The sequence below is a fragment of the Dasypus novemcinctus genome, chromosome 12, assembly GCF_030445035.2.
Source record: "Dasypus novemcinctus isolate mDasNov1 chromosome 12, mDasNov1.1.hap2, whole genome shotgun sequence".
Classification (NCBI taxonomy): Eukaryota; Metazoa; Chordata; class Mammalia; order Cingulata; family Dasypodidae; genus Dasypus; species Dasypus novemcinctus.
Window position 1 is genome coordinate 30734318 of NC_080684.1, and position 19288 is coordinate 30753605.

A 19288-nucleotide genomic window follows, 5' to 3' on the forward strand; every position below is an offset into this window, starting at 1 on the left:
AAACCATAAAGTTGGGTGTGTACAGCAACATTCCATCATAAAGTGGAAGTAGTATATATGAGATTGGGCTTGAGTCTCATCTAAAGATGTTTAAAGAGAGTCTCAAATAGTTTGTGTCTTCACTAAGATCACCGAGATAGATAATAAAAGATTCCGAAGTAGGTTTTAGATACTCACATTAGTTCTATTTCTACAATACACTTGATTATGCTTTGTTCATACAGGTTTTTGTTTTGCAGCAAGATTTTAAATTAGTTGAGCAAATCATCATCTTTTTTCTATCAACCCTTTCTCCACAAATTCGCCCATGGTTGTACATAAAGAAAACAACTCTAAGTAATATGAAAATGAAAATATTATAAACTTTAAGTCCAGAAATTTTTAAAAGTCCTTTACAAAATTGTTTTTTCACCCTCTCCAGACCCCTCAAAAACACAAAGAAATTTATCCATGTCTAATTTATGATTAAGTGTGAGTATTCTCTTTGTAGATTAATATGACAAATAAATGTGCATATATAAATACGCGCACATTTTTTGCCTCTAAATTCTGGGAGTGCTTTCCCTATGACTACCACATGTGCCATTCTGATGATTGAACTTACAAATTAATTTTGTCAAATGGCATTGCATAATACCTGATTTGTTTGACTTTTTTCTATCAGGATTCTTCATTGCACAAATTGAAAGTGACTCTTGCTGATTTACACAGGAGAAAATATTGAAAGGTGTGATGGTTAAGTTCAAGAGTCAACCTGGTCAGGTGATGGTGTCCAGTCATTTGGTCAAGGAAATGCTGGCCTGCTTGTTACTGTGAGAACATTTCATAGATTTAAATAATCAGTAAGTTGATTGCATCAATGGTTGATTACATCTACAACCAACTGAGATTGCCTTCAATAATGAGAGACATTTTATCCAATCATGTGAAAGCTTTTAAAGGAGAATTGATTATTTTGGCCATCAAAAGAGAAAATTGCCATCTCTATTCCAACCAAACAGCTTTTCCTGGGGAACTCATCAAGCATGTTCATAGGAATTCCCAGCTTCTGGCCTGCACCAGAGAATTTGGACTTGCCTTTATCCATCCCCACACTCTTCTGAGACAAGTCTTATAAAAAATTTCATGATATTTTATATATATATATATATATATATATATATATATCCTGACTATTCTGTTTCCCTAGAGAAGTCTAACTGATACAAAAGGTATCAAAGTGTACACAGATTGAAAATGAGAAAGGATATGAGACAACAGCAGTATTCATTACCACAGTGAAAACACAAGACAATACTCCAGAGTCAATTGCATAAAAACACTGCTGTGGCCACAACTAAACCCTGATGCCACAGTTTACTCAGCACTATCAGCCCTGGGCCCTGGGCCCTGGGCAGCAGCACTGCCACTGCTTTTTGTTGCTCCTGGACAGTAGAAAATACTGTCTCCATGGGAATCTCCTCTATCCCCATTTCTTTGCATTGTTATTTCACAATTAAAATCTGATAAACTGAGCTTAGGTTAAGTGCCCACAAACTAGCTACAAGGGAGGCTGGTACAATAAACTCCAATTTTCATATCTTTTTCATTGGAAACTGCCTCTGCCTTCCACTAGAACTAATAAAATGAAGAGGATAGAAGCTAAGCATCCCCTTATGATCAATATCCCTTCCTTTATGAATATGTTGACCTGAAAGAGCATAAAATGAACTTATGTGACTTCACAATAAATGCATGCAGAAATGATGATTCATAGAAGATAATTAATTAGTATCATATTGTTACAGTATGTAATTATTAATTCAACACCATGATTGTCTGAGGTCAAGCCTATAGATTTAATTTCACAATAAATTGCAATTATAATGCACTTTATATAACTTTTATTCCCTCCAGTCCCTGAAAATCCATAGCACTACTATGTGACTTTCATCAATTTTAATAAAACTAATTGTATCATAGTAATTATATTATTAACTTCCAGTGGGAAGCCTTGAAGTTTAAATCAGAATATGCAATAGGTGTATAACTTATGAATATTTTTGCTCACATCTTACAAGATGAATTAATTTTACACTCTAATCAGTAAATAATATATGCATAAAAAACACTAATATATGCAATGCATTCTATATTTTCTGTTCTGAGAATAATATCAAACACACAAATCATGTTTGCTATGTGTCAAGCGCTTTCATAGGGTCTTTTCATATATTAACTTCCATTCCATTCCATTCCATTGTCCTTGTATTTTACCCTAATTCATTAAACAGGTACACACACATTACTAAATTAATTTTATAACCTCTCAATCTACTCATGAGGTACACACTGTTAGTAGAAAGCCATTGCAATGGAGCCTTGCCAGATGGTAACTGAACTTATTAGGCTTACATAAAATATATAAGATAGGCTTTAAAATTATAAAGGCTGTTAAAGGAGAGAGAGAAATTGAAAGGAAACCAAATATTTGCTAACTGGAATTCCTGTTACTTATGATGGATATCTGACTCAGGGAATGCACCTAAACGAAATAGTCATTGCAAGTTACAAATCCTGGATAGCTTTTACATTTTCCTGAAATTTGGGAAAGAATGATGGCAAGGAGGCACTGCTTGAAGAAGTTGTAGAATTTAAAAAAAAAAAAAACACAGCCTAATGGGGACTAAGAGGAAGATATATAATTATATACAGGTTGCATATTCAAAGCAGCATATGTTTATACTACTGGAAATAGAGGTTTTTCAAAATTGAATTTGACTTGGTCTCATTTTGTTTTCTCTGTTGTTTTTTCATGGCCAAATTCCCATGTTAGGTATAACCTCACTGTGATGAAAATATTGATAGACGTTTTAAGTCGTTAACATACTGGATTTCAACTTCAGAAGGTTCTGGAATCAAATTATAGCTAACTCTAAATAACTTTTTGCCTTATGAAAATATTTAAATGGTGTGATCTTTGTTTTTCTGTTCTGTAAAATATAGTAGGATCTATCTCTTGGGTTGTTGCAAGGGCATGTGTTAATGAAAGAACCTCAGTAAATCACAATGGCCATTATTATAAGTACTCTGCCTTTGTCATAGTGTCAAGCACACCTTTGTTATTTAATTTCTGGGAAGTAATACACAGAAAGACTAACTGCTATTCAAAAAGATCCAGAATCATTTCAATAAAAGTTAATACTGAGATAATTTATTAAATAACTTAATTTGAGCTTGCAGCCCATATCAAGAATTTACCAAATGAGTTCTTGGCAATTACGTCTCCACCTTTGGATTCATTTTTTTTAAATTACTTAGTATGTGCTGCATGATTCATCTTTGTAACATCTCATTAGTTGTAGAATATATAGTGGTTTGTGGTGGATATTTTTATTTACCCCTAATAAGTCTACCCTTTTCCATCTGCTCTGTGCCCCGGGGCTGGTCTTTTGTTCTACATTAACAGGTGTCCTTGCCTTCTCTGACTTGGCTTGGCCATGTGCAGCAGATTTGAAGGGATCGGAGTAGATGAAGGCTAGGATGGCTACCTTTCTCTGGGAAAGGACAGAGCTCCTTGAGGATGGTTTTTTCTGGCAACATTAAAGTACATCAAGTTTCAGTCAATACACTTTCTCCCTAGCCTTTCAGACAAAGAGAATGCAATTTCATTTTGAGAGCTGTGTGGCAATTCTCTTAACCTGCCCAAAATTTGTGAAATAATCCCCTCATAAAATGTCTCCTAATTATCCCATTTTAAGGTTACCATCTGTATTCTTGCTATAACACTGAGATACATCCATCACAGTAAGTGACACTGGTAGAATTAGAACAAATCTCCCACTCCTTCATCCCAAGCTCTTGTTAGTATATTTAGCTGTTCCTTCTTTGTGTAGAAACACAAATAAATAGCACTCAAAACACATTTTACTTCTGCAAGACTTTTTGATTGATTACCATCTTTACTGCCCCTTTCATTTCATTGTTCCTCAGGCTGTAGATGAAGGGATTTAACATAGGGGTGATGATAGTATAGGGTATGAAACTATTTTCTTGCTTTCAGATGTCTGGTTGGATTTGGGCCATGGATATGTCAGGCTCATAGTTCTATAGAAGAGGGACACCACAATGATGTGAGATGAACAAGTAGAAAGTGCCTCTGGTGACCAGTATCAGAGGGTATCTTCAGGATTGTTGTGATAATGTGATTGTAGGAAACCAAAAACAGGGAAAAGGGAAACATGATAAACAGTGTTGTGGAGGCAAGCACTTGCATTTCATACATGGCTATGTCTTGAGAGACTAATTGCAACACTGGGGGACCATCCCAAAGAAGTGATCTATGGTGTTTGGTCCACAAAAATAATGGCCATCATCTGAGCTACCTGTAACATAGAGACAGGGACAGCAGATATCTAGGACCCTATGGCCAGCCACAAGCACAGGGTCCTGTTCCTTATGACTGAATAATGGAGAGGGTTACAGACAGCCACAAAGTGATCAGAAGTCATCATAGAGAGGAAGGAACCTTCAGGACTTCCAAAGAAGAAGTACATCTGGGCACGACAGCCCACAAAAGTGAAGACTTTCCTTGGGACATGAGATCTACCAGCATCTTTGGCATCATGACCAAGGAGAAAAAGACTTCAAGTGGTAATAGATTTTGGAGAAGGAAGGGCATGGGCATTTGAAGAGCAGGATCTCTTCAAATCAGTAACTATGACCATAGGAATGTTGCACAAAAAAAGTGACTGTATAGAGACCTGGAACAAAACCAAGAAGGAAATAAGCATTTCAGCATTGTTCAAAAAACTGAGAAGAATAAATTCAGTGACTCTGGTCTGATTTTCACCAGTGATCTTATAACAGTTTCTTTCTAAGAATCAAAATTAACGTGTAAGAGAATCATGGGAAGACAGTGATGAACTAACAGGCAGAGCTGAATGCTCTCACAAAAACAATGGAGAAAGAGCCAAAAGCTGTCCAAGGGACCTGTTTTGGCGGTCAGCAGACCAGGACAGTGCTATACAATTCCCAGGGGCGTGAGGGACAGAGTGATGAAGAAGGCAAAATGACAAACATGAGTTACCAAGCCCCAGTAGCAGCTGGGTAGCAGCCAGGAAAGGTCCCCCCCCCACCCCCAAAATATTAGCTTGGATAAAACACCTGGATCACTGCAGTCAACTGAGAGGGGAACAGAAACCTTCCTCCCTGTCAGCTGTTCAAGGGAAAAGGGGTGGGGGGTGGTCACGTGCTTTTCTTCAGTGAATTTGGCCAACACAACCTGCTGTGAATCTTCAGTCTGGATACACCCAGGAACACAGGAAAGCCAAGACTAAAACACCTCCATGGAAAGGCGCACTGACTAGCATCATCTGGTGACTGTTCTGGAAATTGCATGGACAAAAACTGTTCTCTGCTCTCTCTGAATCCAACCCCTGAGAGAAAATCTGCACCCCACTAGTGAGTCATTGGCCCAATTTTGTAACCTTAAGCTCTGCAATTTTAAAGACTGAGAATAAGTTGAAACAAATATCAAAGAAGAGCTTTGCGGAAAAAAAAACATAGTAGGCAAGAGAGAGAAATTAACCATCAGAGTAAATTCACCAACATATTCAGATGCCTAGACATCAGCAAAAAATTACAAGCCATACTAGGAAACAGTAAGAGATGGCCCAGCCAAAAGAAAAAAAAAAAATATCCTGAAGAGATACAGGATTTAAGACCATTAATCAGTGATAATCACATAAGTCTCCTAAATCACTTCAAAGAATTTAAAGAAAACATAACTTTTTAAAATGAAATTATACAATTGTTTATGCAATATTTCTGTCAATATGCCCCTTCCTAAATGTGTAAATATATTTTATATTAATTTTATATGTAAGAATCTTAAGAAAAAAAAAAAGAAAACATAACTAAAGAAATAAAGGACATTAAGGAAGATACTGGGGGAGAGAAAAGAACAACTTGAAAGACTGCAAAGAAAAGTAACAGATCTTATGGGAATGAAAGACATGATGGATGAGATTAAAAACACGTTAGTGGTACATAAGAGCAAATTTGATTTGACTGAAGACAGAATTAGTGATTTCAAAGACAAAATATCTGAAATACAAAAGACAGGAGAACAGAAATAGAAGAAAATGGAAAAAGTGGAAGAGTCTTAGGGAATTGAATGACAATGTGAAACACACAAACATGCACATTATTGATGTCCTAGATGGAAAAGAGAATGAAAAAGGGGCAGAAAGAATATTTGAGGAAATAATGATGAAAAACTTCCCACCTCTTATGAAGGGCATAAATATTAATATCCAAGAAGGACAACACACCCTAAACAGAATAAATCTGAATAGTCCTACCCCAAGACACCTACTCTTCAGAATGGCAAATATCAGAGATAAAAAGAGGATTCTGAAAGCAGCACAAGAAAAGAAAAGCATCACACACAAGGGAAACTCAATAAGATTAAGTGCCAACCTCTCATCAGAAACCGTGGAGGAGAGAAGAAAGTGGTATGATATATTTAAGGTACTGAAAGAGAAAAAAATGCCATCCAAGAATTCTGTATCCAGCAAAGCTGTCCTTTGACAATGAGTTCAAAGTCTTCACAGACAAAACCTGATAACATGTTAAAAAAAGACCAGCTGTGCAAGATACACTAAATGGTGTGCTGCTGTCTGAAAGGACAAACAAGGGCAAGAGATTTGGAAACAAGTTCAAAAATTGAGATTATCAGGAAGGGTAAACTAAAGGATAAGAAGACAAACAGTAGAATGACATGACAACAGAGGGCTGAAGGACAAAATGGGTGCCTTAAGTAAGGTCTTTACAGTAATAAATAACACTGAATGTTAATGGTTTGAACTCCCCAATCAAAAGACATAGACTAATAGAAAGGATCAAAAAATCTGAGCCATCTATATGTTGTCTGCAAGAAACCCACCGCAGATTAAGGACACAGCAGGTTAAAAGTGAAAGGTTGGAAAAAGGTATTCCATGCAAATAGTAACCAAAAAAGAACAGGAGTAGACCAGATAAATGTAAAATATCAACATATGAATAATGATCACTGAAAGCAACAGGCAAATTGTTCCTGTGATCAGTATTCTGTAAATTTTTTCATACAAAACTAACACTTGCTTTTAATTGGGGAGGGCTGGAGAAAAGATAGATCTTTGGATACTTCATTTTTTTTTAACCCTTTCTTATTCATACTCTTTAATTAAAATAATCTATCTGGATCAATAATGATTTAGTATGACTAGTGTTGAACAAGATTTTGAGTTTTTCTTCCTCATAAAATTATGAATTGGCAAATTGTTATCTGCTGCAATTCATTTCAGTAAAATGTGAAGAATTTCCAAATAGGAATTTGATTATCTATAAAGAATGAAGGCCTAAATAGAAATTAAATAACTAAACTAATAATTCATTGCATTCTTAGAGATTACTATGTCCAATAGTTAGAGCTATAATATAAAAATTAAAATTATAATTAATTTCTATTATATTTGAATTATTTATACTTATAAAGGTTTATTACCATGCTATCTAATTTTTTACAATTGATTATATTAAATCAAACTTGGTCTTTCACTCTCATTTAAAATTTGTCACTTCTTTCAATCTATTTTCCTATTTATTTTACAACTTTACAATAAAAGACTTTTTAACTGCTTAATAAAAAGCCTTTGATTATACACTTTGGATAGATCATATTGTACATGAACATAGCTCAATAAAACTGCCTAATAAACAAATAAATAATTGTGCAGGAATAGCCAGAAATAGCAACTGTGTACAGCAGGGGAAAGAGAGAGATTGAGAGGTGAAAATCTTTGTTTGTCTGTTTTGTTTATTATTGTTATTATTGAAATCATGAAAATGCTTTAATAATGGTTCAGGTGATGAAGGCACAGCTATTGGATTATACCAAATACCAATGATTGTACACTTTGTATAAATTGTATCCTTTATTAATATGCAACAATAAAATTGATTTATTTTTAAAAAGTTAATATGTGCATCAAAGAGTACTTTACATATAATCTCAAAAATAAGGATAAAATCCACAAATCTCAGCTCTGTTCTCAATTATCATTTTTCATCATTATGATACTCTAAAGCAGATGGAATATTTAAAGTAAGAGACAGTCAAGGAAATGGAAATATTTTGCATGAATACCACTAATTGCTATCAACAAGGTACAGTTTTTCTTTTATCAGTGGTCATAACCTGCAGTTTATATTTTTCATCAGATGCATACTTTTTGCAGAATTAATAGAAAGAGTTTAGACAGAAAATTATTTAAAAAATTAAAATATAATTTGGTATTTTTATGAATTCAGGATAAAATAAAAATGAATAATGGACTTCTCTAATCTTTGATTATATATCACATATTTTTACTGAATGAAGTATATTTTATACCATTCCATACATTCCATACATACACATACACATATACACACATTATATATAATATATACATGAAAAAAGTGTTTTAAAACATAATGTATGTTTATGATTTGGGTGCTTTTCTATAGTCTCCATGGTCCTGCTGATATTTAATATTTTTTCTTGACCCATGATCTTGACTTCATTGGGCATTTATTTCTTTTTATGCACATGGGTATAGTAATATGGTCTTCTGAATAAATAGGATGTGCAATAGGGAAGTCATCATCTGAACACTGGTCTCATACCTGTATATCAGAAAGAGTTCTGTTTCAGTGTCTGTCTTCTCCAAAACTACATGGTCAGAAATGAAAGCTAATAACAAACTACTGTATTTCCTCTTAAGTCCAATCTCAAAAGTGATCATTGCACTGTTATATATGAATTCAAACAACATATCTCATTTAGAGTAAAATATTTTGAAAAGTAAAATTACTCACAATTTTGTTTTTCTACAGGTTATACTTAGCCTATCAAACATTAACAATCACACAACTGCATGTTGGAGAAATAAATATCCATAGTGCTAATTGGAGCTGAGTATATATCAATAATGCTTTATTTGTTTCAAATATTTTTGTTAGACAAATATTTGATAAATTATTTTACAATGTATTTTTCAAATTCGTTTACCAAAAGAGCATCTACTTTTTTACAAGCAAAATAATATATACAATGTATTTTTGCCTCAGAAAGTGGGGAACTAAAAATCCACAGCCTGTACATGCTTTCAGAACTAAGCAGCTAATTTATAGGAGTCTATGTTTTGGACTCTGTCCTAAAGATATGTACTCTGGTAACATCTCACCTCTCTATTTTGTTAACTGTAGGTTCCTCAAGCAAATACCCCCCAATGGTATAATGAAAGCAACTCTGATGATAGCTGTCTGCAATGCCTTAGAAGTCCCAGAATCGTAGATAATACATGTGAAGGGCTATGTGCCTGTTTTACCACTATTGCTAGGCCTGCCACATTATCACTAGTGGTAACCACAACATCATTATTCCAGGTACATTTAGCAAGAACTATATTTTCATTATAATGCTTGCCAGTATTTTGCAGCAATTCTGAACTTGTGGTTCTAAAAACATTCCATCATCTGTCAAGAAAAAAATAAAAGAATAAGGATTTATTTTATTGTAGACTAACAATTATTGTCATCTAAAATGCTTCAGCCATAGCTCCCTCTTAAAATTCTGATGTTGACAGCGGCAGAAAGCAATGCCATTCCGAATGCCTGCTCTTTGAATGCTTAGAGTCATGGTAGACCACACCTGGTCTCCAATGTGAAATAGGAATAAGACTGCCAAAGAAACTTGTCTTGATGTTTTGTTAAATAGTATTACAGGTTTTCTACTTTACCTAGGCACATTTAAATTCAATAAAAGTTTGGAGAGCTAGATGTTTTTAATGTCACAGAATTCACCTTCAATATCTCCCTCAGTCGTTCTATATACTAAAAAATATCTACCTTCTATATTAAATATAGCCTCTAAGCAAGGATATTCATCAACAGTGATATTGCAATCACTACGATAGATTTAAATAAAATCTATTTTTTAGATTAAAAAAAAATCTTAAAAAAAAAATGGCAAACTATGATTGAGTACCTTGATTACTATACAGCTCTATTTTTACTTGTTACTTGTTACATGAAATTTTGATAATTTGGTGACCTTCAGTCCACTGATTTAGTTAGGTATTCCTAATGAGTTCAAGGAATCTCATCATTTGTTACTATGCGGCAAACTGCCATCTTTTTTGAGGTAACAGACTTCACATTTCTTTCTAGCCTGCTCTCTCACAAATAAATATAGCATTTGTTTATTCTCACACTTATTTGCGAGAATGCATATGGATCAATGTAAATAAATCACCAGTATTTGGAAAACAATCCCAGAACTGATATTATCATTAAATTTGTCAAAATAGAGAAGTACTTTTAACAACCCTAAATATAAATGATTAAAAATTGGAGAGTAAATGACCCAGTATCTAAATTGAAAATGCTTTGTGTTGTTATAATCCACAACATTTCTTAAATATACAAATACTGTTTTCTTAATATACTCCTTTTTAGCATTTATGGATTTCAGACAGAACAAGGGCCTTTTTACTTTTTGTTTATTTTTATTTTAACAAAGCATAATGATATTTAAACAAGGTTCCATTATTTCCATTTCTCTATTTTGTTCTAAATGTGTTTTTGTTACATACAGATAGAACCACAATTTAAGCAGAAATGGATAAAATGAGGTGGCCTTGGGACATTAGAAGGCACTGGAGATAATTAAACAACTGTTTTTAATCTCATAGGGATAATAAAGAATTTTCATGGGCTTGTCTATTTTCCTGTAAGTCCTACTGACTGCAATTCAATACATATTCTGAATTGTAGCTATATGGGAGGTGAGATTCTTGGGTTCACTTATCAAATCCCTTGGTATTACAAATATTAAGTAATATATCAAGAATATATCAGGAACATAGATTTTAATTTACCCTGTAAGATTTTAGAATTTGCTGTCGGGGTAGATTTTGGTCTAATTAGGGCAAAGATAATTATACCACACCCTTTGAACCTTACAATGACTTTTTTTTTTAGGAGATACCGGGTGTTGATCTCAGGACTTCACACATGAGAAGCAGGTACTCAACCATGAATTATAGCCACTCTCCCTTACATGACTTTTAAATTTCATTTTGTAAGATTCTATACTGGGAGGAAACAAGTGTTTTCCTAATAATAATCATTTTGAATACTTAAATGCATTGACTCAAACTGCTACTTGGGAAGTAGTATATAATTGATTACATATAAAAATAGTTTAGTTGTTGGTTTGATTTATTATGAGAACATTGTAAACAATGTTATTCCATAAGAATAATACCTTATAAATGTATAAAATAATTAATATCATAAAGAAATAAACAATTTTCTTTTTTTTTTCAATCCCTAGAATTTTTAAGGCTATGGAAATAACATTATGAGCCAATAAAACTGCAGAATCACTCTATTTGAGTGATTACAACTCTATTTGTTGCAGAATCAACTTGTATAAATACAATAAACTTAAAACAGCTATACATGTGTACAGCGGAGGCAAATCAAAAATTCTAATGACATCTAGTGGGTACAAGAAGCATTGAAAAGTCCTCAGGAATTTAAGATTAATTTATGCATTAGTAGAAGCTTTAACAAATATTTAGAGAGGGAGGTTCATCAATGCCTAAATTTTACTTCCTTTAGAGAGAAAAATAGACAATTCCTACATTTTGAAAATTTTTAAGGAAAATTCCTTAACCTTTTTTTCCTAGTTAGAAAAATAGTTTAATATGTTAAAATATTATATTTTTTTAAAATCCTAGATTGAATGCATCTATCTTTAAAACAAGTATAAATAAATCTATAACAATTTCCAAGAAAATAATGTTGCAGAAGTTATTAGAGGGGAAACGGCTATGGCTCAAGCAATTGAGCTCCCGTTTGCCACAGGGAGGACAGGGTTCAATCCACAGACCTCCTGGGGAAAAAAAGAAAAAAAAAAAAGCACCCCTGACCTGCCTGCCTGCCTAGAGAAGCGCAGGCTCTCACTGGGTGAAGCAAAGCACCAAAAAAACGATGGCATACCAGACAGAAAAAAAAAAAAAAGTTATTAGAATAGTCATAATTAATTCCTGTACCAAATAAATAGCCATAGTGAAGGAAATATTTATAATATTGGCAAGGAAAATCAAATGAAAACTTGTGAATTGTTAAATCAAGTATCAGTTGTTCTTTTTCAAAATAAAAAAAAGAAAGGTTTATAAGACCTCAATAAGCAAGACTTTAAAAATCTTCTTCCCTGTCCCTTGCTGAGGTAAAACTTCGAGTAATTTCTACATTCTCTATTCCTAAGTGAGTTATCAACACTAGGCAAATGCAGCTCACTATGCAGGTACCCAATTGCCATTACAGAGCAGTCCAACTCTATCAATCAATTCCTAAATCAGACTGTAAAATACACTTACTGTAGAGTCTCTTTGCTTTCCAGGAAGCTATGTGCTAACTTAACCAATGGGAAATTACTGACTGATGGTTTTGAGACTAGAAGTCTCAAATCGACGTGTCAGCAAGGTGATGCTTCCTCCCTAAAGGTGTATCATTGGATCCCTTGGGTTTCTTGTCACATGAAAATGACCCCTCCTCTCTTTTCCACACTCCTGCTGACCACTCGCTTCTCCCTATGACCTTCTTTCACTATGTCTGAATTCCATCTGCGTATAAAAGACTCCAGCAATCCAGAGTAAGACCCTCTTGTAACAATAACGTCTTCAAGAGATCCTATTTACATTAGGTTCAACCCACAGGAATGTGGATCAAGATTAAGTGTATGTCTCAACTGGGATATGTAATTCCATCTACCACACTGACTACATATTGCTGCCATCTTGTGGGCAGTTCATCTGAATTATCTCAACTGAGCATTGTTCATGCCATGTTGGATTTGCCTGGGGGTAGGGGAAATTATTAATTCTTGTTCTTTAAATATTTTGGTTCACCTACTAAGTGGAAGGCACTTTGCTAATTAATAAATGGGAAGTGAAAAATAAACACAGCTTGGCATCTCAAAAATATTACATTTTTCATAATACAGGGCATTTCATTTTGTGGAAATAAAGAAAGAAGAAATGCCAGTAGGAGAGGATTTTTAGTGACTCATGAAAAAAATTAAAATGTTCCTTGGTTTAGGGTTTGGTCCATAGATCTCAGATCCAGATTTTAAATGTGTGATTGAATCCAGATAACTGAGGACATTAGAGAATGAGGATAGAAATTAAAGTGAAAAAAATAATATAGCATATAAATCAAGATACTCTATGTGGACTTGAAACATGGAGATGTTTTTAATAGTCTAAAAATGGTGTCTACTAACCTGGAGATTTCTTTGTGGAAGTCGAATTACTTGGGGAATGAAAATAGTATTTACAATATTTCCTTTTTTTTTTTTTTTTTTTTTAAGGTACCAGGGGTCAGGGATTGAACCCAGGACCTCATGTGTGGAAAGCCAGTACTCAACCACTAAGCCACATCAGTTTCCCTGAGGTTTTTTTTCATTTGTTTTGCTTGTTGTTTTTGTTTTTTACAGGAGACCCTGGGATCTGAACCCAGGACCTTCCATGCAGGAGGCAGGTGCTTAACCACTTGAGCCACACCAGCTCCCATACAATATTTCTTAAAATATAAGTGCAAACAAAATTGGATGAACTTTTGAGATTTTTCTTAGAGGCTTCAGAAATTCTTGTTGAGCAGTCTTTTTCTGAATATAATAGACATGCCTTTTAAAAAGTCAGAATATTTTTGTCTTTACACAAGAATATCTGTTTCTCGAACAAACATAAGCAAATGACTCAAAATATAATTACTACACATGCTCATTTTTATACAGTTATTATAAATAATAAATTTTAACCTCAAACAATAAGGTGAGAGAATAGTTAAATATAGAAGATACATTGCAAATATGAATGCCATGGATGTGCATTTGTAGTCTACTATTCATTCCCTGGATATGCTATTCTGACCTACATACTTAGGATTTCATTCCTTTTTAGAAAATCATTAAACATTTTTGTCTCATTGGAAAATGTTGAGGGTTAAAAAAAGGCAACTCTGATAAAGCATCTACTACAGTACTCTAGCATATTGGAGACAATAAACCATTTTTTCCCCTTAATATTACAGTTCCAGTTTCAGAGGAGAAAAACTGATGAGTATAAAAGACAGGCACTGGTTTATCTAAATTTGTATTTGAGTGGGCTTTTGAGCATAAAGCTGCTAAGATTGGTGGAGTTTTGGACATACTTCAGGTAGCACTCTAAATGCTTGACGTGTATTCATTCCTTTAATTTCTATAGAAGTTTAATGATGCATGAAATATGTATGTCACCACTTAATAGGTGAAGATATTTACTTAAGAATCAGAATAAAAATTTAAGCATTCTTAACCCAAAGCCCATCCTTTAACTGCTAAAATACATTGACTCCAATTTGATAATATTATAAAGAATTCCCTAAATCACCAAGTTCTGGTTCCTTCTGTTTAAATTGGTCCCTCAATTTTTCTGTCTCCTCCCACATTTTACTAAAGTAGCAAGAAATTTCAAGCATTACATGGAAATCTCAATTAAATATTCACAGTTTACAAGTTTTGTTATCCACAGAATTGCAGGATATAATTCTGCTCTACACTCTACTACCATATAACAAGGATCCCATTTCCTTCAGGTTCCAATAACACATTCTCCATTTCTGAGCCCTCACAGGTACTGACAGGCCTTGACTTTAACGTCCATATTTCTGCTAGCAGTCTGTTCATGAAGATTTAGATATTCTCTAAGTAGGCTTAGCTTTTCCCTATCATGGTCCTCCCTTTCTTCTCAGCCCTAACATCCATATTTCTACTAACAGTCTCTGGAAAATCAAGGTTTCATGCACCTCCAAATTCTTCCACTCTCTGCCCTTCACCTGATTCAGAAGCCACTTCCAGGTTTTTAGATATTTGTTGGACCAGCACGCACTTCCAGAATTGTAATGTATTTCTCCCATAACAAATCACTGTAAACTTAATGGCTTAAAAGAACACAGACTTCTACTCTTACATTTCTGTAGATTGGAACACTGAGCTCTCGATGTATTAAAATCAAGGTGTTCAGGTTACATTTCTTCCTGGAGGTTCTAGGGTAAATCTATTTCCTTGTTTCTTCCAGCTTCAGGAGGTCACTCAAATTCTTTGGCTCATATCTCTCTTCCTCTATACTCAATCCAACAATGTCAGATCTCTCTAAGCCTTATTTCATGATCACATCTTGAATTGTAGCCAAGAAAGTTTCTCCACATTTAAGGACTTACATGATTAGGTTGCGCTCACACAGATAATGAAAGGATAATCTCGCTTTTATAAAATCTGTAAACTTTTTGGCCTGTAAGTTAACAATTTCACAGGTTTTGAGGATTAGAGTTTGGATGTATTTGGGAGCTATTATTTTTCCTGTCTCAATTAGTTTATCAGTAAAATGATCTGGAATGCATAAAATCTGTACTTAAAGTGTAATGAATATCCTTTTTAAAATAAGTAATAATAAAAATATATCCATCCCAAGAATTTAAGAAATCAACAGTAAATTTAATCCAATGAAAGAAAATTATAAAGAAAACAGTGGACATTAATGAAATAAAAATGTATATACAGAAGAGTATCTGTGAAGCCCAACATAATTATTTGAAAATAATTAAAATCTGGCAATTCTCTGGAAAGATCTATTAAGGAAATTAAAGTAAGGGACAAAGAATCAAAATAAATAATGAGTAAATGACTTTCCTTTAGATGTTCCAGATATTAAAGTAATAAAGCCAAATAACTGTAACAATGTATATTAATAGAACAAACCTTGAGGTAGAAGATACAACTTGCTAAAGGTAACTCAAGAAGAAATAGAAAACTAGATTAGTCATTTTAAAATTAAAATAATAGAGTTAGTAGTCAAAAATAATCCCACAAAGAAATATCAAATCCCAGATGACTTCACCAGAAAATCCTACCAAAAATTCAAGGACAAAGTAATTCAAGTTTTATACAAACATTTTCAGAAAGTAGAAGAGATAGAAGTATTCCAAACTCATTTTATCAAGTAGGATCACTATTAAGGCCTAAACCCAATAAATTTGAGAAATTACACATTAATCTCATTCATGAACATACACTTAGCAAAATGAATTCAAAATGTATAAAAATGATAATATATAACCATCAAATTTGTCACTAGAAAATCAGTCAATATAATTTACCATTTTAAGAGATTAAATATAGTTAATCACATTACCTTTTCATTAACTGCAAACAAAGGGTTAGATTATATTCCAGAGACTTTAATTATAAAAACTCTCAAAAAACAATGTGCAGAAGGTCTCTAAGTTATTTATTGTTGTGTAATTAATTATTTCAATACTTAGTGGCATAAAAATAATAAACATATTACCTCACAGTTTCTATGATTCTAGAATTTGGGAGAAGTTTGCCTGAATAGTTCTGGCTCATGATTTCTAATGAGATTGCAATCAAAGTGTTGGCCAATGTGGCAGCCATCTGAATACCTGACTGTGACTGGAGGACCTGCTTCTAGATGATTCATTCAGTTGTGGTTGAGTTGGTTCTGACTATGGAAAGAAGTCTCAGCCCTTGCCATAAGGACCTTTCCATAGGACTGCTTGACATCTTTATGACATGGCAACTGGCTTTCCCCTGTATCAAATGAATTAAGAGATCAAGGAGAAACCCACAATGTCTTTTATGACAGAAATTTGGAAGACACACTCTGTCATTTCTACAGTGTACTATTCACTGCATAAATAAACCTCCCTCATTGATGGAGGACACTATGCAAGAGCATAAATACCTGGAAGTGGAATCATTGAGGGCTTTCTTGGAGACTGATCACTAAAACAGGCAACTTTATTAGTCCAATAAATTATATCTACATGAAATAATAACTAAGGCAACCATAAGTCTTAATGGTAAAACATTGAAATATTTCCTTTACTGATGTATTAAGGCAAGTTAAAAAACATTAAAAGATGAAAAAGAATATAATGGGGGAAATAAAATGGTACCTGTATTAGGGTTCTCCAGGGAAACAGAGGGATATCTGTCAATAATAAGAGATTTATCAGAGTCTCTCATGCAGCCATGGGGATGCACAAGTCCAGGTTTCACAGGCAGACTTCAACCAGGAGCTCTGACGAGAGTCCAATGAAGATTCTTGACGATTTCTGGGAGATGTTGGCTGTCCAAAGAAGAGCTGGGAAAGTCTCTCTCAATGATGGAGTCACTTCCCCTTTTAAGGGATTCAAGTGATTGGGTTAAGTATCATTCACTGCTGATGGCAATCTCCCTGACTGATGTAATTATAACCAGCTATCTAAGATTTACCACTGCAATAAAGTCAGTGATGGCTAAAGTCCATAAACGCCCTTGTGTTACAGTTAGACCAGTGCTTACTTGACTGAACAACTGGGCACAATTACCTGGCCAAGTAGACACAATAGCCTAACCATCACAGTCCACCCCTTGTCAACTCAGCAACCATACACATTACCTTAAACCATATCTAGTCTCTAAGTAAAAACAATAACAGACATACATATATATTTCTGCCTAACAATATTAAACTCTTCTGCATACAACTGTATGTGCATTAATTCCATACAGAATAGGATGCAAGTTCTTGGGTAATATTCACTCTTAAACTTGACACCCTCAAGTATTATGACATGAAATGGATACAACTAGTTAAATGATAAGGGGAAAATTAGGGGAAGAAGACAAAGAAATATGTTTTGTGTACATATACCATCATCATAATCAAACAAGGAAGAAAGATTCATGACCATTATTGTCCTCATTTCTGTAACTGGTCACATGATCGAAGTTGAATTTATCACTACCTTCTTCCACTACCCATTCCATTTTTCCATTACCCTCAGCAAGCACTTCAGCTGGCCATGGTTCTTTGCATCTTCAATTTGAGTTAGGGTTTCATTCAGTCACCCAGAACTCTTCTGTTTTTAAAGATCCTGAAGAAATTTAGTAGACTGCCTGTCTTTTTCACTGCTAGGTACCCCATGATGTATTAACCAACATGATAACTCTAGATAACTCAGAGTATTTTGAGTGCTTTACTGAATCTGCCTTCATTGTGGTAGTCACACCCACCTTGTATTTGGTGATGAACTGCTGATACTTGACTTTCACCAGACTGAAATCCAATCATCCCAGTAATGCTTAAGGACTCTAATTCCATCACAGCCCTCCCTACAGTAATATCTGGACTGCAGAGAAGAGCAACCACAGAGCTCTTCAGGGAAGATGGAGTTAGTCTTACAAATTTATTCCTCACAGTCCTGGTTAAAGTTGTGTCCCCTGTACATTCCTGGGGTGGGTGGCATCTCTCAAATGGTAAATCCATTCTAGCATCCAATCTCCCTAACCCTTTGAATTCCCTTTTCTACTGCATACCAGGGCAAATTGGGCATCTCAACCTCAGACATGCTACGTCTTCTTTTGGCCCATGTTTCAATCAGCCACCCAAATAAACTGTTAGAGCCCTTTCTAACCTCTCAAGCTGCAGCGTTGAATCCAGAATTTCTGCTTAGTGGGCCCATGTCAATAAATTCAGCCTGATCCTTCCACCATTATCCCCCACCCTTAGTATACATTCCCACACATATTCTCCTGATTTCTATCTAAATAAGTTGGAAAACTCATGCAGTTCTTTCTGAGTATACCTTACTTCCTCATGGGTCATACTTTGTATTTCACCTTTGGGGGCTTGCTGTGATTTTAGTCTAGTAATAGGTCTCAAAGACAAAAAGGGTTTTGGGGATGGGTAAGGAGAAGGATTAGAAATGCCTTGCAAGCTGCTGACCTCAACGCATTCCCTTGCATTTTCTTCTGGTGAGAATGAATTAATCTCTTCAGGCAAGTGTTGGAAGGCAGTTTCCTCAGGACAGACTGGAGGCTTGACAGTGCACATTGGAGTTTTGCTGGTATGTTCCCTAGGGCTGGGAGGAGGTCCAGACTCCCTGGGGCAGGCCAGAGGCTGGGCAGGGCAGGCGTCAGTTTGGCTGGTACCCACCTGAGGGCAGGAAGTTGGTTCAGACTCCCTGGGCAGTCTGGAGGTTGGATGATACAAGGTTGACAAGGTGTGGCCTGGACAGGGCAAGCCATGTGTCTCCATCCCATTTCTCTGGATTTCACTCTTTTCCAATCAATGCCTTCACTTTAACTGCAGAAACCCTGCAGGGT

General features: G+C 34.7%; 1 pseudogene; it reads right to left on the bottom strand.

The window, feature by feature from the left end:
* Positions 1-3894: 3894 nt before the first annotated feature.
* On the bottom strand, positions 3895-18449 carry LOC105745647 (olfactory receptor 10A7-like; annotated as a pseudogene).
* Positions 18450-19288: the final 839 nt, after the last annotated feature.